Source organism: Cuculus canorus, chromosome 1 (assembly GCF_017976375.1).
Source record: "Cuculus canorus isolate bCucCan1 chromosome 1, bCucCan1.pri, whole genome shotgun sequence".
Taxonomy (NCBI): Eukaryota; Metazoa; Chordata; class Aves; order Cuculiformes; family Cuculidae; genus Cuculus; species Cuculus canorus.
The window spans coordinates 196,084,873-196,110,736 of NC_071401.1; the positions used below are offsets into that span (position 1 = coordinate 196,084,873).

The 25,864-nt window shown below is 36.9% G+C and overlaps 1 protein-coding gene across 14 annotated transcripts in view; it reads right to left on the reverse strand.

Annotated features, from left to right (window-relative positions):
• MAGI2 (membrane associated guanylate kinase, WW and PDZ domain containing 2) overlaps positions 1 to 25,864 on the reverse strand; it is a 735,321-nt gene that overhangs the window by 537,299 nt on the left and 172,158 nt on the right. The window lies entirely within an intron of this gene.

A 25,864-nucleotide genomic window follows, 5' to 3' on the forward strand; every position in this document is an offset into this window, starting at 1 on the left:
CCGCTCTTGTAAAACCCCACCTGGAGTACTGTGTCCAGTTCTGGAATCCCTGACATAAAAAGGATATGGAACTGCTGGAACAGGTCCAGAAAAGGGCCATACAGATAATCAGAGGGCTGGAGCACCTCCCATATGAGGACAGGCTGAGAGATTTGGGGTTGTTCAGTCTGGGGAAGGCTCTGAGGAGATCTTATAGCAGCATTCCAGTATCTGAAGGGGGCCTACAAGAAAGCTGGGGAGGGACCTTTCTGCAAGGGCGTGTAGTGATAGGGGAATGGCTTTATATTGGAAGGGGGAAGATTTAGATTAGACATCAGGAAGAAATTATTCACAATGAGGGTGGTGAGACACTGGAATAGGTTGCCTAGAGTAGTTGTGTATGTCCCATCTCTAGAAGTGTTCAAGGCCAGGTTGGACAGGGCCATGAGCAGCCTGGACCAGTGGGAGGTGTAACGACCTAAGGTGAGGTGGGTGCAACTAGATGATCTTTAAGGTCCCTTCCAATCCAAACCATTCTATGATTCAATTATTCTACGATTCTATGATTATGTGCTTTGAGCCCAATTAAAAAACAAAACAAAACAAAAACACAAAAAGATTTACCATACTTCATTGCGGTGTACTTAAGGTACAAAAAAATAAACCTGAGATTTCCGAAGTCAAACAGTGCCTACAGCCCAGAAACATTTGCTTCACAGTTTGAAAATTTCTCAGGCACATAAATTTGGTTCACAATCAGTGTGGCCAGAGCTGAGGAGAAGGAACCTGAGATCCTAACCAAACTGCATCTGGATCTAGAAACCAATGAAGAACAAAAATACCTTGTTCATGCATTCCTAATATAATCATCCATCTAACACTTTTTAGAGTTTAAAATAATGACTACTTGAATTAGTTCTTCCTCCCTACACTTCACAGAGAAAACTTTATTAAGTCTGTCTTCAGATTCCCCACTTGGGATTGGGACTAAAATGTGACTACTGTTCTTAACCTGCAAGCACTTAAAAGTCTTTAATGTATCTGATTCTAAACAAGTCTAATCAAGCTTTCTCTTGCAAAAGGAAGACAGATCTATTGAGATTTTTCAGTAACTTCTTGTGTTGCATCTGTAAGTCCTTCAGCCACATGCTTATGAACAACTTCCTTTCCTCCCTCTGTCCCTGACACATTACCAATGGGCTAATTCTATTTCAGTGCTCCATTTCCACAACTAATTGCCTCCCAACACTGAACAACAGACACTACTCACCATCATTCTGTCATTAACAAGAAGAAGCAAGGTTTCTAACTCTGTTGCGTGCTCAAATTTCTACCAATTATTTTTCCTGAAAGGAAGTTCTACTTGATAGGATTCCTCACTTCTCCTCAGAAGATATTCTGCTGACAATATTTTACTTTCAAAAGTTTGTGCAGAGCTGGAAAGGTCTCATTTGAATTCTAGCACAAAGAGTGATGAAGTCACATAATGGGCTGGTTGTATCCAGGACAGCCTTTGTTCACTTTTTATCAAAAATAATTCAATTGAAGTCTATTGAATTGCACAGATGCTGCCTATGTAGGTGATGAGAACTGGCAAACATGAGTATTGCCTTCGGGTCTCTGCCTTTTGAAAACAAAAACTCAGATAGGTGCTGTGTGATGCTTTCAGGTTGGTAACGTGTCTGGGCAATACAGCATGAAGCCCTCAACGGAAGGATTTTGTTCCAGACATTTTCACAAGAAACCAAGTTAGGATTGACTAGCAATTTTTTAAGTTATAAGATATTGTCTGTGAATTTTTAAGTTCTGCAGAAGCTGATAACTTTCAAGGTGAGATTGTGAGATTTTTCAATCACTAGATGAGCTGCCATCTAAAAGCAGGAGTTTGTAAGGTTTTTTTTCTTCTGAATCAGATATTTTTAATGACAAAGCTGAAACAGGTCTGAAATATCTAGGCATTTTTTTTACTGTTAAAATAAATTTTGTAACTAAAAAGCAAACAAAATGACCTATCTGCAAACATGTTAGAATAAAAATATTTGTTCATCTTAAGCATGAATAAAAGTCTACCTAGAGGGAGCGCGTAGAATTAAAAAACAGGTGAAATTAAAATGCTATTAAGAAATCATAATTATACATGAAACAGAGACATAAAGACAAAGGATAGGTTAGTATCTCAGCTGTGGATTAGCCATTGAGGGTAAAATTTACTGAATTTAGACTCTCCATTACAACACACTAAAGTCTCAGTCTTTTGTAGAGGTATGTAATTACTGAAGATCAAAGCAGCTGCTCAGAAAAGCTAAAAAGGTGATATCAGCTAAGCAGGTTATTCACAGCTCTGGATGGCAGACATTTAGCTTTTCTCAAGAGATGGTTTCAGTTCTATCTGTACATCTGAGTCAAAAGACATGTGAGAAGGGTACAAGAGCCAATTCAAAAGACTGTTTATTAGAGCTAAAATACTGGAATCAGTTTGGGTGTTGCACAGATCAACTCATTTCTCCCTTCTTTGCCCACATCAAGGCCCACATCACTCACCGTAGGGCACCGAGTGTCCCATACATCCACCATGGGCACAAAACCTTTGACAGAGAAGGAAAATCTGTGCAAGAAGTTTGACCCACAAGAATAGCTCTTTGCTGTCTTCCCATCAAAAAAATCACCTAGATTTACATTTGCATCTATGCTGGGAAGAATCACATTTAAATGGTAAAGTAAGAGGTATTCCACAGGCCACCAACTGCAGTTGCTGTGCAAAATGGTGGATTCAGTCTGCTTTAATAATTCTCTACCTGATTGCTGTTGGGTTTTGGTTTGGTTTTGTTTTGCTTTTTTAATATATTGCTTTAGTTTCAGGAATCATAAGTACAGCAAAATTGTGATTGAATATATCTGAGCTATTTTGAAGTTCCAAGAGATGTTTTAGGGGCATACTTCCCCTAGGAAAAAAAATATACTCACTTTAAATGTTCAAATACCCGTACAGACAAATTTCTGCTAGTGATAGGTCCACCCAAAGTGAGAGATGTTTGCGTTTTATGTACACGAATGAACTGTCATGACTTCCAGTAAGAATATATTAATTTTCCACTTTGTACATGCTTTTAAGCTACTTGTTTGCCTAAGAATCTCGTAATTTCTTATTTACTTACAGATTAATTTAGAAAACAGTGCTGTCTTTCACCAAGACAGAAGTTCAGGTAAGATCAAAACATTACCATAGGAACTAATGATATGATAAAATACAACAGCAGCTTATTTTTACTCTGTTTTGTAAATAAAAGTTCTGACCTAATTCTCTGAAGTCCAATGTGAAATAATTATTTGTAGTTTAACAAGTCTGCTAACACAAATGATAAATTTGATTTGACAACTGGATATTCTTCTCATGGCATGACGTTGACTCATGTCCTCTAATCTGCGTCTTAGGCCAATATTTTGTCTTTGTTCATTAGACAGAAGAAATAAATATTTGCACATAAAAATGTTCAACTATACATCCATTACTTAAATTTAAGTTCAATCAGCTTGAGATTTTATAATTTCCATTGTATTCAAATATGTTTAATGTGAAAAAGATTCATTTTTCTGCAGTGCAGAACAGGGACTCTTACAACGTACTTTTCCAGAAGGCGATAAAGCTTAACAGAGTTAAAACCCACTGGACAGTCAACAGTGTCTTTAAGTATGGCTCAGTAACTTATATGGTCTGTGTCATGAATACTGAAATCTTTGCCCTAGTAGGTCCCAAAGTAGTAAGAAAAAAATGGCTTTTTTTCCATGCAGCTTCATAACACACTAGCAAAATATGATGTTTCAGTGATGGTTCATTGCAAACTATACTTACGAAGATCCGTGCAGCCTAAAATTAGTGCCTGCTATCAAAGACCTATTCTTCTGTGCCCTGTCACACAAACTGAGATGCTTGAGCTTCAGGAGGATAAAGCCCTGTATGTGCTGTATGCTGAGGCTGTATGTCAAGGTCAGGATGCCTCGTGCTGAGGGCAGAAAAGCTGCTGCAGCCCCACCAGCGCATGCAGAGGTGGGTATGCAACCTTCCCACTTGAGCAGCTTGAAGTATTGAGACCCATCATTCAGCTTCTCTGCTGAGAGTTACCTATGAGTCTGGCTTGACTGTGGGCCATATAAAAGAACACAGACAAAGATGGTCTCTTGGGACAAAGTACATCTTGTGATTAATTTAACAAGAAATAAAGAAGTTTATACATTCAGCTATTACAAACAATCCATAATGATCTCCCTAAGTAAGAAATGCAATCATTTCCCCTACACCTCTACATCCTCCCCATTATTTTATTTTTTAATGCACATAATTAAAATGATTTCTGATAAAATCAGAAAATTATAACAAATTACAAATATTTCTAGACAGGAAAAATGCTTCTAGATAGAATCAATTTCTTTACTTCTGTTTTGTTTTTTTTTTTTTTTTTTGTATGGAGACTATAGAGAAACTATAGAAACTCCACCAAGTTACTCTAAAGAATGATTTTTTTTCTTATTTCTTTTTTCTTGTTATTGCAGCTCATACTCAACAAAAAAAAATAAAAAAAATTCCTTTAAGAAATCAACAGGTGAGGTTGCTTTTGAGGCCCATTTAGTCCAATGAACTCCTAGCTGTAGCTAATCTAAATGCTTCAGAGGAAAGTAAAATAAAGACAGCATAGATATTATGAGATTACATTACTTTATTTCTATTTAAATTGCATAGTTGCATACTAATTGGTAATTGCATACTTCACACATTGAAGTAGGGTGAGTTGCAATTCCTTTTGGAAAGGAATAAAAAAAAATAGAATAATTCTGCATTTTTCAAGGAAAAAGAAGCCCGCTAATTTGAAAAAAATATATAGCTTAACATTTATATTATTGAATTACTGATAAATCTGAAAATTCTGGCTTCATCTTCAGTGTCATCCTTGATCCTACCTGGGTTATTTTACTGCTGTCTGGTTCATTCAACCCATAAATGAAAGCATCTAATTTAACACTTGTACAACAACAGCCTGTGAATTTTTATTTTCATGATAAATATTAGCATTAAAAACTTAAACAGTAATGTCTGCTTATGAAAGTACATACTTGCACATGAAAAACTGGGTAATAAAAAAAGAGAACAGTGACAACACTTAAAACTGATGTGCTACTTTATTAGTCCATTCATTCAGATTAAATAAGGTCAAAAGCCAGCAAGAAGTAATATGGAAGAAATTATTTCCAGAGTCGGGCCAAATTCCCTACTCATTCTCAGTTCTACAGTGTACTGTCAGTCACTTTCTTTACAGAGCACATATGGATTATTCAAAAAGTTCTACATAATTGTAAAGTCCTACTATTAAGCTAATTATAGACTGAACCCAATGAAACTATGCTGTTGTTTGGTTAAGGTACCTTGGTTTATTTTGGTTTGCTTTTGGTTTTGTTTTTTTTGTTTTAGATATAGCATCATCACTACCCTATAGGATAGTACCCTCTTTATCCTCCTGCCCTACTTTGAGGAGAGTATATCATTGAGACATGAACCAAATTCCACACATTATATGCTAAGTAATGAAAAGTCTATAAGGAAGGAGTAGATGCTAAGCTGTTCTTTGCTCCTTGAAAAAGTAATTTACACACATGTATATTCTATTCCCATTTATTTTAATAACCTTCATACTTTCAGATGAGATTAAGATGCTTCACCAAGCTGACAGAAGGTATGTCCTCTGTGGTTCAAGACGATGGGTCATACAGGAACATACAGGAACATACAGGAACATACAGGAACAGTTTGAATTAGCACTAAAGGAATGAAGGAACACACAGATTTTTCCTTTTCCCCACTTAGAACCAATAGTACTGAATCAGGTTCGTGTCCATGGTATGGACAATGCTGAGAAGAGTTGGATGCCACAAAAGAACAGGTTTTGCAACAGATATGCTGCATGTGAAATTACACAAGGTAAGGAAAACCTTGACCTCAACCTGTACTCTGCAATGTACAGGAGCTTCATCCAAGCACAGAAACAACTGGTCCAATCTTTGCAGTTATGTGCATGAGCCATGACTTTCAGAAGCCCTGAAATTAATGCTCTCCTTCAAAACATGTCTGAAGGAAATGGTGATTGTTGTTCCACTGGTACTTCTCTGCCTTTCAGCTTTTGAGAAATGTGCTCAGAAATGTTTTAGGAGAGCTGCGTTCAAATCCCATTTCTGCAGAAGGTGATTCAAACACATCCAGGGTCAGCCCAACTAAAACACTCTGCCAAGCACAAGCCCATAGGGTATTCTAGGAGGGATTGCAGGCAACTTTCAGTCACACCTGCTTTCCATTTCACATAAATATTTGTTGGGTAAAAGACAGATTCAGCACATGGCTTAGTTTTAAGGTATTTATCTATGATGGTAGTTCTGGCTTCCAGTCTTTGTCGTACCTTTTCGTTCAGCACTTCCTGAAACTAGAACTTGTGTGTTCCTCAGTGGTACGGCTAATTAACTGTGACAACCACATTCTTCTTTTTTATGTTAACATTAATTAATGTTCTTTCTTTTTAGCTAGTAGATCGAAATTGTTTAGGCCAACTGGAGCAGCCCTTATGAAAGGCATTCAGAATAAATCCCTCATCTGATGATTTGCTGATGGACTAATTATTCTCCTACTCAGAAAATGGAGACATTTACTTGTCAGGTAGTTATACAGACTTCCCATATAGTAAATGGGGAGGAATGATCATTTTTAGACATGATTCATCTCATCCTAAAGCAGTTGTTCGGTATATGCCACACAAACTGCACTCTACAAATGCTTGCAGATATCTAAAATTAGGTGAACCTAATCACACCATAATTATTGTAAACAGCCTCTACAGTCAACAAAAGAAATAAGTAACTTCAGCAGGCACATCTGTAAGATCTCAATTTCCACCTGGAATTGCTTCCCTCTGTTTCCACTGACACAGTGGGGAGCTAATGCACTTGAGAAACAGCTGTCGGTAGGGGTGAAATGAGCCACAAGCCTCCAAGGATACAGAGCCTCCAAAAGTAGTTTCCTGCCCAGGTCTACCAAGCAGACAATAGATGGACCTTAACTGTTCACCTCCTTCACAAATGTAGTCCTCAGCATGCGAGTGAGGATGAAATGGAAACTTCAAAATGAAAAACGTGGAAAGCTCCATTTCTTAATTTTTGGGTTTTTTTTCTAGAGAGCAATACACTAAGTTTATTTCCTACTATAATACAAAGTGAAAGAGGCATTTTACAATGCAAGTTAAATAGCAAATACCCACTGATTCCACCAATGAAGAACTTAAATAAATAAAGTAAATAAGACTAATAAAGTCTTCAAAATACTCATGGCTATTGCTATCTTTCAAGTGGATTGTATTGAACTACTACATAAAAAAAAAAAAAAAACAAAACCCAGCTTATGTCTAAGGAGACCCTTTGGAATTGTAAGTATGTAGGATAGGAAGATTAATCTCTTGGAAATGAACCACGCAGACTGAAATTAATATTATCCAGCTGAACACATTTATTTTTGAGGAGACTCAAAAGTGTGGATACTGAAAACTGCTCACAGGTTTATCATTTTGGTTTGGACACAGTAGTGAGCCATTGAGTGACTTAAGCTTATCAAAACAAGGAGGAAATTCAAGGCTGTTTCTACACAAATTTCTAATTGGCTCTGTATCTTGTTCCTTATAGTAACAGATGCTTCAGAAAAAGGTGCAAGAATCCTGTACTTACAGATGTGTGGTAGTCTATTCTCTACATTTGATCAATATGTATTTCTAACAGCAGAGATTAGTGTAAGTCTTGAGGTGTACATCTTCACAGCTTTATAAAATAAGTCAAAATTAATAATGATTAAATATTCTGAAGATCAGTACATAATTTTTCACATTACTAGGTCTTCAATTCCAACATATATTTATTATTAATTAACTTTCTAAAAAAAAATCAACCTCAGTCTTTTTCATGCTTCTTTTATGTGAGAATTTCTTCCTAAAAGACATTCATTATTTCCATTGCTTTTCTATGAAACTCCTCTTATTTATTTACCACTTTTTGAGAGGAAATGATTAGTATTGAGTCAATTTTCTTCAGAGTATTAACCATTCTCTTCTTTATTTGATCTAATTTTGTTTAGCTTCCTATCAGTTGCAGGTTATGCAAAGGTCTTCACTTCAACAGTGCCATTTGGGGCTTTAATTGGGGGCAATTGATTTAAAGTAATGATAAGTTTATTAAGTGAGTAAATAGTTCAGAACTGGACCTACTAACAGACACTGTAACTCATTCTTTGCTTAAAAAATCAAGAAAGGAAAAAAGAAAATGGTATTATTTTTAGTTTGCATTTTTCATTATTGCTTTTCTAGGTATACTTTTTGATGTATTTATCATTGTGAACTCCTTTTTGCCTTTGCAAAGAGACATGATACTTATTTTGTTATCAATTTACATCTTCCAAACATATTTCTGATAATTGGATTGTGGCAATGTAATTATCAATTTGTCTAACACTTTGTTTTACTTTTAAAGAAACAATCAATTTTTCTATAACAAAGTATATCTGAGGGTAAAAAGGTGGATTTTTTTGCTGTCATTTTCTTAAATGTGTTTTCTATTAAAAATTTAATTATCCTATCCTCATTACTACAAAAAAATAAGTGAAATATTTTCTTGCTGCATTTCTTAATTAGCAAGGACATAAAATATTGCTTATCATAGTTACAGTGTTCAGTCTTGCTCAATGAGTTTTCTCATCAGTCTTATTCATTAAAATTGTCTGAGCACAGCCATAAAAACTTTTTAATAATACAGTATGGATAATTTGAACTGCTTTATTATTTGAACTGCTGTGATCCCAAAATTCATAATGGGCTTTTTAACAGAGGAATTTGGTGACTCCTCTAGCTCAGTTCAGCTCCATTATTTTGATATTTTATATTGTCCACATATGTTTAAACTGGGATTTATGTATGTACTCAGAAATACAGCTATGAAAAAGCAAAGCTGACATATCTGATATTAAAGAACACCGCAAAATCTATAAAAAAGTCACTGTGCAACAAACTACCTGGATACCATAAGATGAAGTATTCATCCATAACAGTAACCAGCTTTAACACGAGGTTAAAGTTTGCCTAGTCACATCTCTACACTGGGATTAAGATTTAAAGGTTTTTTCTCTCAAAAGAGTCTTAAATATTAGTTTTTCACTATCCTGTAGTGCCTCTTGTTTAAAAAATCTTTTTTTTTTTTTTTTTTTTGTATTATGTCTCTCCCAGCCTTACTATTTTGCAGCTGTCTGTGCTATACAACTTTTCATGAGTACCAGTGTAGGTCTTTGAAAGAGATAAAGGTTTTTTTTTAATTGCATTGCTTATGTTTTTCAAAAGCAAATGCCTAATTTTGCTCGAAAAAAGCTCTTTTAGACAGAGGGTGAAAAAAGATGCGTAACAGTTGTAAGGACTGCAGATGTCATAGTGAGTATTGTGACCAACAAGAAAATTAAATGTGATTTTGTAAAACAGGAACCGTGGAAATATTTGGTTCATGAATTTTTATTTCTTCAGGATAACACAAAATCTTAAAAGCATATTTAACAATATAAAACAAATTGAAAGAGAAATTCTTTTATCTGATTTAAATAGGTTTTCTTGTTTTTATCCTGGTTAGCCTTTTGATCTAACTTTTGAAGTGACTGGTGACTTAGAATCCAGTTATAATAGCACAAATCTTTGCTATTTATCCTTACTAAAAGTATAGTTGGATTTTCCAAATTTCATCAAAGCATTCTTACATCCTCCCTGCTGATGGGATATCTCCTTATTAAAGATATCAACCTGCTTGACATCCATCAGTTTTCACACCTTCAAAGCCTTTTGCACAGGAAGGTAATGTTAGACCCCAAGAAGCACTTACAACATATTGCAGGTACGTTTTGAAGGACAGAAAGTATTCACAGGGGAAAGATTTTTTAAAGTTCTATTATTTGAAGGGTGTTCTTTTGTAGTTTATGTTCAGAATATTACACAAAACACTGGTGGCACTTGTCTAGGTGTGAAGGCAGAAGGTAATGCAGCCTGCAAGTATGCTGCCAGGGTCTGTTAGCAGCACTCTGGGAGTACTCAAAGTGACACCATGCTAACCGCATCATCAGATGACATTGCCAAAAAGAAATACATTTCTGAGGCTCAGGAAGGCTGATTGTGAAATTCTGCCATGCCAAACTTAAGAGGGATTTTAATACCAGCTGAATGGATCTCAGATTTTTACCTTACAGTTTTTGATTATTCCTATTTATATTTAAAGAAACATTTATAATATAATATATTATGGATATATAAAAATATTTTAGTCTTAAAATTTCTTCTTAAACATAATAGTTCTGTATTATACATATTGAAAAGTTATACGTAAAATAGAGAAACTGCTCTTAGTTTTACCCATCTAAACAGTATCTTCAGTCACCTACAGTGAAAGCTACAGCCTAATAAAAATTAATTGCACATTTGTGAAATTGGTACATAGTTTCTAAACATCCACTAGCTGTTGCAACACTAATACAGATGAACATTTAGATAAAAGAAATGCCAAATAACAAAAGGCAGTCCTCAAAGAATAGGAAACCTGATATCTGCTTTTTCATAAAGCTTCTCTAAAGCATACTATGGAACCAGGAAAGCAATTTTATAACAAATCTTGTACCTTAGGTCTCTGAATATATTTCCTGCTGTATGTTGCCTCCTCTACTATTGAGAATCTTAGGATGTGTCATATGAAATTTGAAAGTAATTTCTTACAAATATATAATAAGGTCTAGAATTTGACCTAAAAACTCAATGCAATGCTCACTTAGGCATTCACAGAATATCTGTTTCCTGGACCAATACCTTGGCTGATACTTACCTAAGGAAATAAATGTAATGAAAATATATATTAAAAAAATCCCAATAATCTCAAAAAATTCATAAAATTTAAATAATACAGAAACACAGCTAATGCATTATAGATGAATGAAGATAAGCACAAACCAACCAATATTCAGACTCCAGTATTCTATTGACTAAGGAAAAACATCTTGCTGTGGTTCAGAGGTGGAGCTATGACACGTTTATCCTGTTTTTTCCTACTGGAATATTTTATCAGTCTCTATAGATCAAGACCACAGGAACAATGAACAGTTTGCACACAGGGCACTGCCAAACAGCAGCTATAACTGATAGATTCAAATAGTTTGCTATACAAATAAGTATGGAACTTAAGAAACACTCTGTCTCCCATACTAGACAGCAGTTACTTGAGGGTAATTTTTGCAATACTGCAGGAATGCTTCTTCGATTTTGGAATCTTGCTGGATGACCTGAACATCAAATGCATTCAACAGTCAGACATTGCTGCTTTCTGAAATAATAATAATTCAGAGATGTTCAGGTTTTTCTTGTGACCACTGTCTTAGAAGAGCTCAAAGTTCACTTGCATATAAACCAGAATCCCCTTGTCATTTTTTATAGATTTTACTGACAACAGGAAAGTTCAAATGGCTGAGAGCAAGGCAAGAAACAGATTCCATAAGACAGCTTTAAATGTTAGTGAAGTATAGGAGATTGCTTGTGTACTTTAAGGACTGATTGCTGCCCCTTCCATGAAAACAGTTTTTCACCAAACCACAGCATAATCAGAGAAATAAGAATTCTAGCTCTATAGTTATTCTGCTAAGATGACTAAAGTCTTATTTATATAAATGTGCAGGTTTTAAATCAGTTGAGCTGGATGATCAAAATGAAAGCATAACCAGTTAGATGAGTTTCACATTTTACACAGCTGTTTGACAAGTTTCAAAGTAATAGACTTTATTTCATTATGCTGTACTTGGTATATCAAATGCAGGAATATTGCCCAGCTCTTTTGTACCATGCATTACAGCAACGACAAACAGGGCCGTAATCACTTTTAGTTGGAAAATTTATGCAATTCAGTAAACAAACTTCCACATTTTCCCATTTATTATTACTTCTGGGCAACAAAGATAATCGTAGGCCTGGAGCACTTCCCATATGAGGACAGGCTGAGAGAGTTGGGGCTGTTCAGCCGGGAGAAGGGTGGGCTCCTGGGAGACCATACAGTGGCCTTCCAGTGTATGAAAGGGCGTACAGGAAAGCTGGGGAGGAACTTTTTAGAAGGGCATGTAGCAACAAGACAAGGGGGGAATGGCTTTAAATTGGAAGATTTATATTAGATTACTCCCATGATGATGGTGGTGAGACACTGGAATAGGCTACCCAGGGAAGTTGTGGATGCCCCATCCCTGGAAATGTTCAAGGCCAGGTTGGATGGAGACTTGAGCAATGTAGTCTAGTGGGAGGTGTCCCTGCCCATGGCAGATGGGCTGGAAATGGTTGATCTTTAAAGCCCCTTCCAATCCAAACCATTCTATGATTCTATAATTGCCACAGTATTTATCAGTGCCAAGCAATTTCATTTGCTTTGTAGGTGACTTCTTTCAAAGTGTTTTTCCTGTACGATTGCTAGGTGAAGCTGTATATCTCTGTCCCTCCCACCACACCAGACACTGGCCTGGTCTCTGCTAGTAATCTTTCAGTCTTGGTAATAGTAAAAGTTATGCAACAGAAGAACTAGAAATTTTTATTCCTGTGGCAACTAGTACATCAGATGTGCTGAACACCAAATGAAAGAACATAAACAAAATTGCTCCACAGAGAGACTGGGCCATATCAGTTAAGAGCACAGAATCCTGTCTTGGCTTTTCTACACAGAAAATATTAAGGATTCCTCTCTACACTGCAGGATCTTTAGGTCAAAAGATTAATACAGCTCCAATCTTAAAGTGTTTGTTCGGTGGTTTTAAAGAGGGAAATAATGTGCAAAGCTCTGGAAGAGATTAAATGGGGAATGGAGTAGCTATTTCTGCACTGTTTCCCATGGGAAGTTATTCCCACCCTTCTTTGGCACTGATGAGGCTACAGCTGGAGCCCTGGATTATGTTCTGCTTGGGCTCCCTCACAGGAGACACTTGCACATACTGGAGAAAGTACAGCAAAGGACACCAAGGTGATCTGAGAGCTGGAGCACATGACGTGTATGTCCAGAACCATTACAAAGCATGGCACATTTGTCATTTTTCTTCTTCCCTCCCAACATATAATAGAAACTGATCCTTATTAGCTACTTGGAAGGTAATAATTATTTTCATGCTATTTTTAATACCATTTGCTTTTAAAATAGACTAATAATGCATCTTTCCTTTGCCATACTGCCTTCTCTTTGTGGACTATCTGATACAAGTTTTGCTTTTCAGCACACCATAAGATACCAAAGTATTCGTTTTTATCCACAGTTTTCAGAGAAGAGTGTTAAACTTTAAGTGACTTTCTCAGAGGTAGTAAAGAAGCTGTTAGAGAGTGAGAGGTAGAACATAGATCTTTTTATTTAAGCCATAGCCAACCTTCTATTATAAATAATAGTTCTGCTACACTAAACTAAAATCTCATGTTAAAAAGCTACTGATTTGGTTACAAAATAATGGAATGTTGTGTTTGTAGCAAGAACTAACCAATTCACAGTAAAGAACAGATTGACTGTTAAACGCACTCGGCATAAAGAATATAACCACAGAAAAAACTGTTTGTTTTTAATGGCTTTCCATGAACATTATGTAGGGCATCACAGCTGACCTCCCTTGGTGGCGGAGAATAACACAGGAAAGACTTTGAAAGAAACGTCTGGTCTGTTTGATCTGCTTGCAGCACTCACTCCAAAGTTCCACAGCACACCTAAATAGATTATCCATTACTTAGAATATTAAGATTAATTGAAATAAAGAGTTTAATGTCGGCTTATATCAGACTTCAAACTCAAGAGCAATCAGTAGAGAGACTGTGAATAACAGTCTAATATGCACTGAAAAATCAAAATCTACCCAATGCTTGAAGGACATGTGCCCCCAAACTTTTCTGCATTGATGTAAAAATGACAAAATCACCAAAATCATCTTTTAAAAAGAAATTGAGCATTCCAGTCAAAAGCATAATGCGCTGGACTGGTAGCTGTAGCAGGACATGGAATTGATACTCAGGAAGTGACCTCTTCTCTTCCAAAAGGCAATGTTCTCATGCTTTTCTACTGCTGATATCATATCAGAGCAATTATTATATTTATCAAATTGTGTGTTTTGTATCATAAACATCACGTGAGATACAGTGAAAAAAATGGAGGTGAGGCTCTTCTACAATAAGAAAAAAACTATTAGTACTAGAAATCATTAAAACCTGATTTTTGTGATCATCCTAACTCATCTGAATAAAAGTAATGGAAAAACAGAAAGAGACAAAAAACCCTAATGTATTTGCTTCAGTGTAATGTTGTTCCTCTTACAGGAAACAATTTTCAGATTCATTTCCTTTCTGTAATAACCAGTAAGAACAGCAAGCGGTGAAGATACTCACTTTGCACAAGGGATCTATTAAGAAATGCTATATCATTATACCAAGTGACTGAAGATACTCACTGTACTGGAATCCTTCATTTTCAAGATACCATCCTTTTTTATTCCCAGAGTTAATTACCGCTGTTTTTCACAGTTTTGTGATACAGAAGGCTGAATCTTAAAGCAAACACCTTTGAAAACCCACACAGGAGCTATAATATACTCTGAACTTTTTAAATTCTATCCTCACTTTTTATCTTCTTATAAGTCTCATTAAATTCAGTAGAAGACAAAGGACTTCCATGGAAAATAAGATACTGGAAAGAGGACTAGAAACACCAAGATTTAAATATCAAAGACCACTACAATCTCTATGTGGCTGACGATGTAAACAAATGATTGAACAAAGTCAATTTAGAGTGGTGAATAAGGTCACCTCAGAGAGGCCAAGGAGGTATCAACAGTTGCAAGGCCCCTCCTGTCTTTCTAGTGGTCTTGGTTTAACACCAGCCAGTAACTAAGCCCTGAACAGCTGCTCACCCACTCCCCATCAGTAGGACAGGGGCAGAAATGAAAGAGAACAAGTGAGAAAACTCATGAGTTAAGACAGGTTAATAGGTAAAGCAAAAGCTGTAGATGCAAGCAATGCAAACCAAGGAATTCATTCTTTCTTTCTTAGCAGTAGGCAGCTGCTCAGCCATCTCCAGGAAAGCAGGGCTACATCACATGTAATGGTTACTCAGGAAGACAAACACCATCACTCTGAACGTACCTGTCTTCTCCCTTCTTCCTGTAGTCTTAAATACTACATGCATGACATCACATGGTGTGGGATATCATTTTGTTCTGTTGGAGTCAGCTGTCCCAGCTGTGTCCTCTCCCAGCCTTTTGTGCACTCCCAGCCCACTCACTGGTGGAGTTGGTGCAAGAGGCAGAAAAGGCCTTGGTTCTGTGTAAGCACTGCTCAGCAGAAATGAAATCACATCACTGTATGACCAACAGTTTCCACAAAAAAAATCCAAAAAATCACCTCATGCTAGCTACTATGAAGAAAATTAACTCTATCCCAGCCAAAACCAGAACACTAGTGAAGGATGATGAGGTAAATAATTGTAACCCCATGACTAAACAGGCTAAAAATAGTTGCATCGTTCTGCAGCTGCTCAGCATTTATTTGTTATACAACTCTTAAGTCATTTGCTTGCAAATATCAATCCTCATCCTTTAGTTGCACCACCAACCTTTTCCTGTCTCATCTACCCAGACTGCAAGGTCTTCTGGTAAGAACTGTCTTCTACCATGGACGTTTGCAATGCAGGGGAAAATGTGGTGTTTGGCTACTTTGTGGAATTGCTAGCTACTGGTGAAATAAAAAATATATTAAAGAAAGAAAGAAAAATGATAGAATACTGCTTCATATTTGCTAACAGTTTTCCTGCCTTCATTTTTCACACATATTCTGTTCTCACTGGGTAGCAAAACTCCTTTATTTCAAAGAGAGCTTTCCCATTTGCAAATATTACTCTTGGATTCATATTTTCTGGTTAGTCCATAAAAGCAAACATCTCTTTTGCACAGGGCTCACTCCTATCCATCATTTGTATAGGTTCAAGAGACAGTATTCAGGCACAAAGAATAACTCTAATGCATTCCACAGCTCTGGTGAATTCTGTATTCATGACACATCTCCACTATAATTCATTCCTTAGTAAAACGCTTTGAGCTATAGTATATGAAAAGCACTAAATAATACGTTACAAAATACAAACTGAACAATCTTATATTTAAAGATTAATGTTTCTTCTGGTTGAATAACTGTCTTACAGGACTATCTGTGTTTCTGTGCAGTGGCTGTTTTTAGATTGTGAATTAAAAATAGGGATAAGAGGTTAATATGGCAACATTTTGCTTTGTAACTGTTTACCTGCACTTTACACACACTCAATGGGGAAATGAAACATGATTTTTAAAGACCTTAATTTCACTGATCCTCTCCTAGAACTAGTTTTAGTTTGGATGCTGCTCTTTCTCTAGTGGCTTAACATTTCTTTAGCTTGTTTATTACAATATTTTTATACTAGATTTCTCATGCATTATTATCTCAAGAGAGGCCTCATGTGTTTGCCTACACAGGAAAAGAAACTGCACGGTGAAAAGCAAGTCTGGGACAGGATGGCCTATGAGAGACAGAGGTGAGGAGCACATTAACTTCTTCCAACCCTATGAGAAGCTCAGGCAGTTGTGTGAAAATTTGTAACTAGGTGAATGATAATTGCTGAAAGAAACTCTGATCCACACCTCCCATTGAAATTGCACAAAATGTCAGATGCAGGAAGGAAATAATTCCACCACTTTCGCCACAAAAGCCTTAACAGAAGTGATACCATCTCACATGCTGTTTTATTCTTCAATATCAAAGGATAATTAAATCCAAACTAACAATAATGTTGTAAATTATTACACCCCACAATATGTAGTCTTTATGTTTTAGTATACAAGAAAGTTGATGGCATAGAGGGCTAGCAACTTCTGTGTTTTGAAATTGGGAAGTTCACAAAGTTCTCCATCCAGTACAAACATTGAATAAGTGCTAACATTGTCAACACTCTCTGGAAACCCACAACTTTCTCCAAATTCCTGATGGGAGGAAGAAAGTGTCCAGAGCAAGAAGACGCACAATGAAATGCATTCTACACACCAGATCCTGTTTGAGGGCCACATCTATTTACCTAAGTCTTCTAGATTATATATATACCTACAAGTGTGAAAAGGATTGCTCTTTTAATCACAGACACAAAAGAGTAGTCACCCAAGAATGTTAAGAACAATTTAATAAACATTGCTCAGCAGCCTGAAATTATCAATGGAATCATAGAGGCAAAATGCAAGCAAACATATACCACACAGTTCCTAATACCAGCAGTGATTTCAGGTTTTTTTGTTAACTGAAATTAACTTTAGCATTATCTTTCCAATTTCCAAATAAAAAAATATTCTGATTTTTCTGTAAGGTTCCAAATGCACTGAATAGGCATATACAACGTGCATTATTATTCTCTACTACTGCAGTACCAGCAATTGTGGCAAATGAGAAGAGCACAGTATTATTCTACGCAGTGTAGGATGCTTAAGTCAGAAAAAGGCTCAGCTCTGAAAAGCTTAAAACCTTCACAAAACTGCAAGCAGGACAGCAAAAAGGCACAATGAGCAACACAGAACCTTGGGGTTAAAAGGATGTGACCATGTGACAGTAGTATGTCTAACATTTACAAGCAGTATACTGACTAATTAGCTGGGTTTTCTTTTCGCACAGTATTCAATAGCATAGTTGGCTACTGGGTGCCCATTAGGAACTGCTTTCACTTCTAGTCACAAGGAATTTTCACTGACAATGTCCTATAGGGACGCAGAAAATTCATTTCCATTCAGACCTTTTACTCAGATCCTGCTGCTTTAAGTACCTATGAATAATTTTAATGTATTTTTGCTAGAGGGATTTAAAGCAAGGCATTTACCAAGATCTGCATTCATCCTATACGTATTGCTTTGTAAGTGGAAATGATCTATGGCAGCATTCAGACTTAGAACCCCCTGGCTTAACGGTTTTATGTTACTGAGAACTTTGCCTTTGGCTGTCCGAGCTTAAAAATCAATTTGCTACTTTAAACTTTATGCTGCTGATGTCAGTTTTTATTGTTGAACTCAACAAACTGAAAACTTCAGAGAAAAAGGTCATGAAAAATTCCTTCCCATTTACCACAATTCAAAGCAAAACCTGACCAGAGTTCTCAAGTCTTCGGTTTATCTTTGCATTTGTACAGTTTAATTTCTTGTAAGGATCTTGTCACTGTAGGATCTCAACTTTATGATGAGCGTGACCATATCTGAATCTCTAGATAAAGGGTTTGGTGTTCGCACACTCTGTTCATATCCTTTCGCCTTTAACAAACTCCTAATACCTCTCTTATTTTCAGTTTTACAACTGACTTTTATAGATCAGTTTCTGCTCTGAGCTACGCTTACTACTTAAGTTAGCAGTATATAGAGACACAACCAATATCAGATTTTACTTTAATGTCTACGAAGCCATTTTTCTAAACAATAAAAAGTATAATTCTGCATCTGTTTCCTAAATAATTCTTGGCGACATCTTGTTACTGGGATCAAAGTGGGGATTCTCCTTTGCATCTCAGAACCAAGGTACAGACTGCATATACCTGCCTGAAACATTAAACATGTAATGAAAAATCATTAATCGCTACCTGGGATCCACTGCCTTCTTTCCCTCAGTCCTTCTACAGAGGAGATGACTTAGATGCATTGCCCAGTGATATCAGTAATCAGGAAAACTAAGTTTTCCCTTCCTTTTCCAGACCTTAGGCTCACACTGTTCCCCTCAGAACCCATTAGACATCATCACTTTTCCACGCACACTCAGCCAAGCCATGGCTGCAGCTCTGCTCATGAGCCTCTCCAAGTCATACACAAGGTTTTCTTATTTGCCTACACCTTTTCCAATCAGGAGCACTGCCTTCTCTCAAGCTAACACTGCCATAGAATCAAAGGCCACACCACCACTGTTTTGGTGTGAAAGGACAGAGAATCTTTTTGCTAATTTAACAGAGCTTTCATCATTTGCTGATAATCATCAGACTAGATCTGGCCAGAAGCCCATGATACTCAAAAGGCTTGGCTTATACTTTTCAGGCAATAAAGTGAAATGACTATGCATTAATTAACAGATATTTGGTGACACCGTTTCCATTACTCCATTTTTATTTAAGTTTTCTTCTATAGGCAAACTTTTAATTTGTTTCCTTCCATTAGAAAACTCCTGTCTTCACCCCCTCCCTGTACCTTTATTTAGGCAGTAGATGAATTTGTGTTTATCTAAATATTTTCTGTCATTCTAAATCAATTGCCTCAATGACCGTGCCATTTGTTGTCTGAAATTAAAGTTCTGAATATGTCAGTGTGTAAGCTACAATGTCTTTGCTTTAGCCCATAGTCTCTCTCTACAGTTTCCTGTTTTCTTAAATGTGTTTGCATGGAACTATAAAACAAGCCTCCTGCAAGAACTGGGAGGTCAGCGAATGGTTATTACTTCAGTGGGAGCAATTACACAGTATCACAGAATCTGTCAGATGGACAATGTTAATTCTTTGGTGTTTGGCTGGTAATTACAGAGCGAGGGAAAATTCCTCTTAACCTAGAGGCAGAAATGGAAAGAACAGCAACTACAATTGTTGACATGCTATAATAGCAACTCACTGGTGCCTTGGACAAGTTGATGGTGAGATTAGTGTTCCCAAAGTCAATACTTGCCAGCAGTGTTATTGAAGCAAGCGTTGTGAGAGCCTATGGAAAATGAGAACAAGGAGTAGAAGCATTTGTTCAGATACTGCTGCTCTATTTATTGAATTGCAACTCCTCCTTCTCCTCTTCGAAGAGGCACAAGCTCCTCTTTCTTTCTGTGCAAACTCTGCAGCAGAAATGGTTCCACAACATTGATCTCAAATAATCCATTTGAGAATTCCTAATTGTGATTTTGCACTCAGGAACAGGACTTCTTGATTGACAAATTCTTCTCTTCTACCAGTTCCTCAGATGCGGAGGAGAGGCAGAGGTAACCACCCTTCTGCAGACGGGGAAGTGCTTCACCTGTTTGATGACAGGTTATTTCCAGGGGACATTTTCAGATGTTCTCCACCAACTTCTCTTCCCCTTTCAAGGCTTAAAAAGATGAGTATACTTTATGTCTTTCCAGTTGTTTCAACTTATAATAACAAGAGACATAACTGTGGGAATGAGGTCAGCAATACCAGTGGCTGCTGGGACAGCTCTGGGGAAATCCAAAGGGAAGAGCTATGTGTGCTCTGGTTGTACACACACAGCCACCACAGTGGCCAGTTCTGTTCTCAGTGTAAAACCGTTATTTGTATTGGAAAATCTGAAATGTTTTTTTCTTATTTTTCTAAGTAGCAACGCTTTTCCTTCCTGCTCTCAGAAACTGCACCAACAGGAAGTTTATTCATGTCCTAAGGAGCTTTCAAGACAGCATTATTTGATAAGGTGCATCTAAAGCGCATCTCATTATAATCTGTAGCAAACTGAGAAGCTAATAGAAATCTGTTTTCTAACTGTAATGTCGTATACAAATAATTCTTTCAATTGTAATGCTACTGCCTCTTGATAGTGCTGGAAAAATTATTTTAAACTAGTATGACAGAAAATGTTTCTTGCTTTGCTACCAGCTGCTAGGGAAACTTTTAAACTGTGCTTAAAAGAAAACTGGAAATAAAATACTCTTGTTCCCCCTTCTGACATATTGCTGAAATTGGTTAAACAGTAAAAGAGATGGATGGTTGATATTGTGATTAAGAACTGGAGAAAACCAGAAAGGAGAGGAAAGAAGCCCTGTTTTGACTAGCCCTGGATAGTTCATTTAGGTAAGAACTCTCAGCACATATTAGAATCAGATTTTTTAAAATCCTCCTTTTTTGAGATTTACGTAGTAAGATTTTTCAGATAAGTTCAGCAGTGCGGATGCTTGATCTTCAGCTTCTCAACAGAAACAGCTGGCCTAACAAGGGCATAAGAAGCTTTACATCTCTAAGCCCCTGACCGAGTTAGGCGATAATCACAGACTTACCATATGGCTGATGTTAAAAAGAAATATTGAGTGGGTACTGGTTCAGTGATCCCCACTTATCCTATGCTCAGACTGAGACAAGAAATTTGTGTAGAAAATCAGTGTTTGGGAGACACTGAGGGAGAAAGAAGGAGATAACAAACTGTACTCAATTTTCTGTATTTTAGAAAAAGTTAAGAATGAAAAGAAAAATCCTTACGGTACCAATCTGGGACATGACCCAGACTAAGATTTTTGGCTGTGTAGAAAGAGTAGTGACTGACAGAAAGAGGACATTCTTTCTGTGTGGACTTACCACCTGGAGAGGAACAACATAGGGCCGGTTTCAGGAAAATAAGTAGATATCTATGGTGGCAGACTGTCCTACTAAGAGGCGCCCATGCTGCCAGCTCTCCTTTAGTGGTACGGTCCCGAGGCAACGGCCGTGCTGCTACTACTGCCAGCCACGGCAGGCTAAGCACATGGGTGAAGACAGTGGAAAGAGATGGAACTCTGCCCAATCTTGCCCCAGTTGCAGCAGGCAGAGCTGGCTAATTTTTTTTCTCTTGTACTTAGGGCGAAAATACTGAGTTTTATGTAAACTGCCAAGCAGCATTGAGCTGGTTCTGGTGTTGAACATTTTTCACTATGAAGTAGTGCTGAGAAATAACAAATTCAGGCTTTGGGGCTGGTAGTAAGCCTGCACAATTTTATCGTATCATCCCTGGCTTTTCCAGGCCTCCTTCATTCTTTGCCCCGTGGTTATAAGTCTTCCAGTCTTATTCCCGTTTAACTTCTTTCACTCTGTTTTGCATCCTGCTTTTCTTTCACACCTCTACTGAGCATTTCCTTCCATCCTACCTTGAAGAAAACCTTTGAATTTCTGTTGTCTTCTGCCATGTCTTCTGCCTTCACTGCTGTCTGCTAAGTCCCAATAAGTATTTCCCCACAGACTCAGAGGTCCCAAATGTTTCAAGTCTGAAAACATGATTAAGATTTCAGCAACAAAAAGTGGTTCTGTAATAGAACCACAGAATCATAGAATCCTAGACACATAATGCTTTGGGTTGGAAAGGACCTTAAGGATCATCTGGTTCCAACCCCTCTGCCATAGGTGGGGACACCTTCCACTGGATCAGGTTACTGAAAGCCTCATGCAGCCCGGCCTTGAATAACTCTGGGGATGAGGCTTCCATGAATTCTTTGGACATTATGTTCCAGTGCCTCACCATCCTCACAGTAAAAAAAAAAATATTCTTCCCAATATCTAAAATCATTAGACCTCGTCCTGCACTCCCTGATAAACAGGGATAAGATACAGCTTTCCTGTAGGCCCCCTTTAAGTACTGGAAGGCTGCTATGAGGTCTCCCAAGAGCATTCTCCTCTCTAGGCTAAACAAGCCCAACTCACAGGGCAGGTGCTCCAGCCCTCTGATTATCTTCATGGCCCTCCCTTGGAGTCACTCCAACAGATCCATGTCCTTCCTGTGCTGAGGACTCCAGAAATCAATGCAGTACTCCAGGTGAGGTCTTATGAGAGCAGAGTAGAGGGGAGAATCACCCCCTTCAACCAGCTGATAACAGGCAGTATTAGGCTGAACATGCCCCGCACCTGAACCCAAATTACAGACAATTAATATTTCACTCCTTACTTAATTTCTAATGTAATTAAAGCATATATATTGTCTAAACTTTAGTAGCCTGTAGCTCTTTCTTACTTTATGTCAAATAATCTCTTTACTCCCTCTCCCCCTGCCCCAAGAATTTGAATAAGTATCTTTGAAACTTATTTGAACCTCCACACATTAATCTCCTGATCTTTCACCAATGATTGCAGGATCCTGTAACAAATGATATATCAATGACTTGTGATTTTGGAGAATACTTTCCTAAAATACACTCTGGAAGGATGAATATCCCTGAGTTTCCATTCTTGCAAAATAGCCATACTTGTGGCTGCTGCTTCAAATGTTCTTGTTAATTTAAATTATTGTTTAATTTACAATTCTGTTTTTTTAATATAAGCTATATGTCAAAAGCTGCAGCTCGAATCATGAATGTGACAGACATCATCTTCTTTCCTGTGTGCTAAAACTATCTGACTCTCAGAGGTATTTTGTGAAAAAAACTAACGTCAATTTTTTTTTAGTGGACAAAGGTCAGACTTTATTACCAAGAAAAGAGAGAATTGTTGTTTACACCAATAGCGACCTTTTCTCCTTACTGCTAACTCGTAAATTCTATTAATGCTAATGAGCTGCAAGCATTTATTAAAGAAGAAATATATCTACCTGTATAAATAGATTTACATAAAGAAACTACGCTTTGGGTTTAAGTACATTGCTGGAATTAAGTCAAAGCTGTAAACCCCATCATCTTCTCTACACACAATATGGAATTCAAGCCTGTTGTTTTCACCTTGAAGACCTCACTGACTGCTACAGCTCCTAACACATTTGTTCCCAGTGTTGCTTTTTTATGCCACTGATTTATGAGTGGAAAACCATAGTTCTGGTTCCAGTTCTGGTTCCAAGCTTATTCAATTTAACTATTTGTGGGCCTCATACAGTAGAAAGCACTCAGAGTTGACTAGGTTATTCATAAAAAACATGTTAGATGCAGCTCATGGTGACATTTAGAAAAATATGCACAGCTCTGATCTTTAAATAGCCAACTAACATCTTGGGAACAAAATGGATTACAAAGTAAATCAGAATGGAAATTCGACTGAAAATTCTCAAAAGGAATTGCATAAACCACTCCTAAAACTGCCTGCAGACATAATACATCAGAAGATTTCAATGATAGACTTGAAAATCTTCTGAAGCCCCAAAATAAGGATTTAATTTATGAAAAACATATCTACGCTGAAAATATTTTTCAGTGGACAAAGGATAATCAAGTTTCCAGCAGTATGACTACTGCCACTGTATTTGACTGGAAAAGAGTAAAGCAATAGGGATGTGAGCCAGACCACGCCACCTGCTCCAGAGGCCAGAATACAGACTTAACTTTATGTTATTAACTAGAATAGAAGTAGTCTTGTGATTCACTCTCAGTGCTGCTAGAAAAGTGGTTTTACCAAAGAATTTGATTAACAGCAAAAAATGTTTCTACAGTTTTAATCTTGTATTTTAGAATTGTGGATACCTACCCCAGTGAGCCCCATAAATTCAATAATTCACTTTTAAGTTAGGGACTATGTAGATGTCCCATGTATTATACTTAATACTAGGGTTTTGCTTCTTTTGTCCTCACAGCTGTGTAGCATCAGATTATTTTTAATAAAGTTGTGCAAGTATTGAAAAGATGTAATCTCAGTACAATCAAATCACTTGATGCTTCTAAATTCCTGTACTTCAGTCTCAAGTTTGCAGTAAGCTGTTCAAACACTGCACTGAGATGCACAGTAGAAAAAACGTGAACACCACATAAAAAGACATGGCAAAGAAACATCAAAACATGTCATCTAGACTTTGTCATTTGTTCTAACTATCTAACTGCTTGATCTAACAAAAAAGGATGAATCATTAATGTTAAATTCCTGATTTTATTAGATAATGAGATACCTTTTAGCAACAGCAAAAATGACTGATCCCAAGGAGCTCTGCGAGGCGCACACATCACCAGTATCACTAACATCTTTAAAACGGATTAGATTGGATTACAGAGCTCACAAAAGAAAAGAAGCTGGTGGCTTACTCACTTCTGTAAGTTATTTACTACTGGAACAGCTTGTAAGTCTCAATGGAAGAGACGAAATTATGGTGTGTACTTCTATTGTGCTGAATAACTGCAATGAAATAAAATCTCTCATTATGCGCGGAATTTACACGATCCATCTTTTCTGATTCCTAAATTTAAATTGGACTGACCAGGATGCAACAAGACTACAATTCCAGGATATCCTTTCTCACTGCCAATGTCACTCTACAGCCCATTAAAATCTAATGGACTCTCACCACTCGCTTCAGTACCAGTGGATCACATATTCAACAGAATGAAATTATTTTTTCTCAGGGTTAACAGAGACATTGAATAGACAATAACATGCAGTTACAGGTGTGAAAGGTGTGGAAAAGAAAACGTTGCACATTTGTATTCACAGGAAATACGGCTAGGTTTTTTTCTTTTTCCAAAGGCAGTGATTTCAGCCATTTGAAAGCATTAAAAACAGTGCCAAGGAGAGGCACTTTTATGCTGAAAATTAATCCATTAGGAACAATCTTGATGTGCATAAATCCTTGCCTAGCACATCAACAAAGCATTGATTTTCTCATTCAAAGATTATGTATTCATCCAATAAAAAACATTAAGGTGTTTTAGTCTAGTCTAATGCTGTTTTATTTTTCTGCTTAAAAATGAGAAGACACTTGTAAAATGGATTTTCTTTTAAAGGTTGCTATTTAATGCTTTGATCCACTTTTCCCAAAATTTGATCCACTTTTCCCAAAATTTTCCTCCAATTGTATTCATTATTTCTACCTCTCCCTTCACATTCCCCAAGTCACAGCTCTAGAAAAGGTAAGGTAAAATGAACTATCAATCTTGACTGGTACATCCCAACTCTGCTTCCTTAGTCATTCATCTTTCAGACATTTTTGACTTGCATACAGTCTCTGAATTTGTTTGTTTAGCACCCACATTGTCTAAAATTCTGAGTATTTTTAAATCTATATTACCATTGTTGTTAAAAGAAAAACATAAATTATATATTAAATATAACAGTTGCCTTATCCAAGATGCTCTCATGGAGAACTGATAAAAGAGGAAGATAAAAAAAAAAATATAAGGAA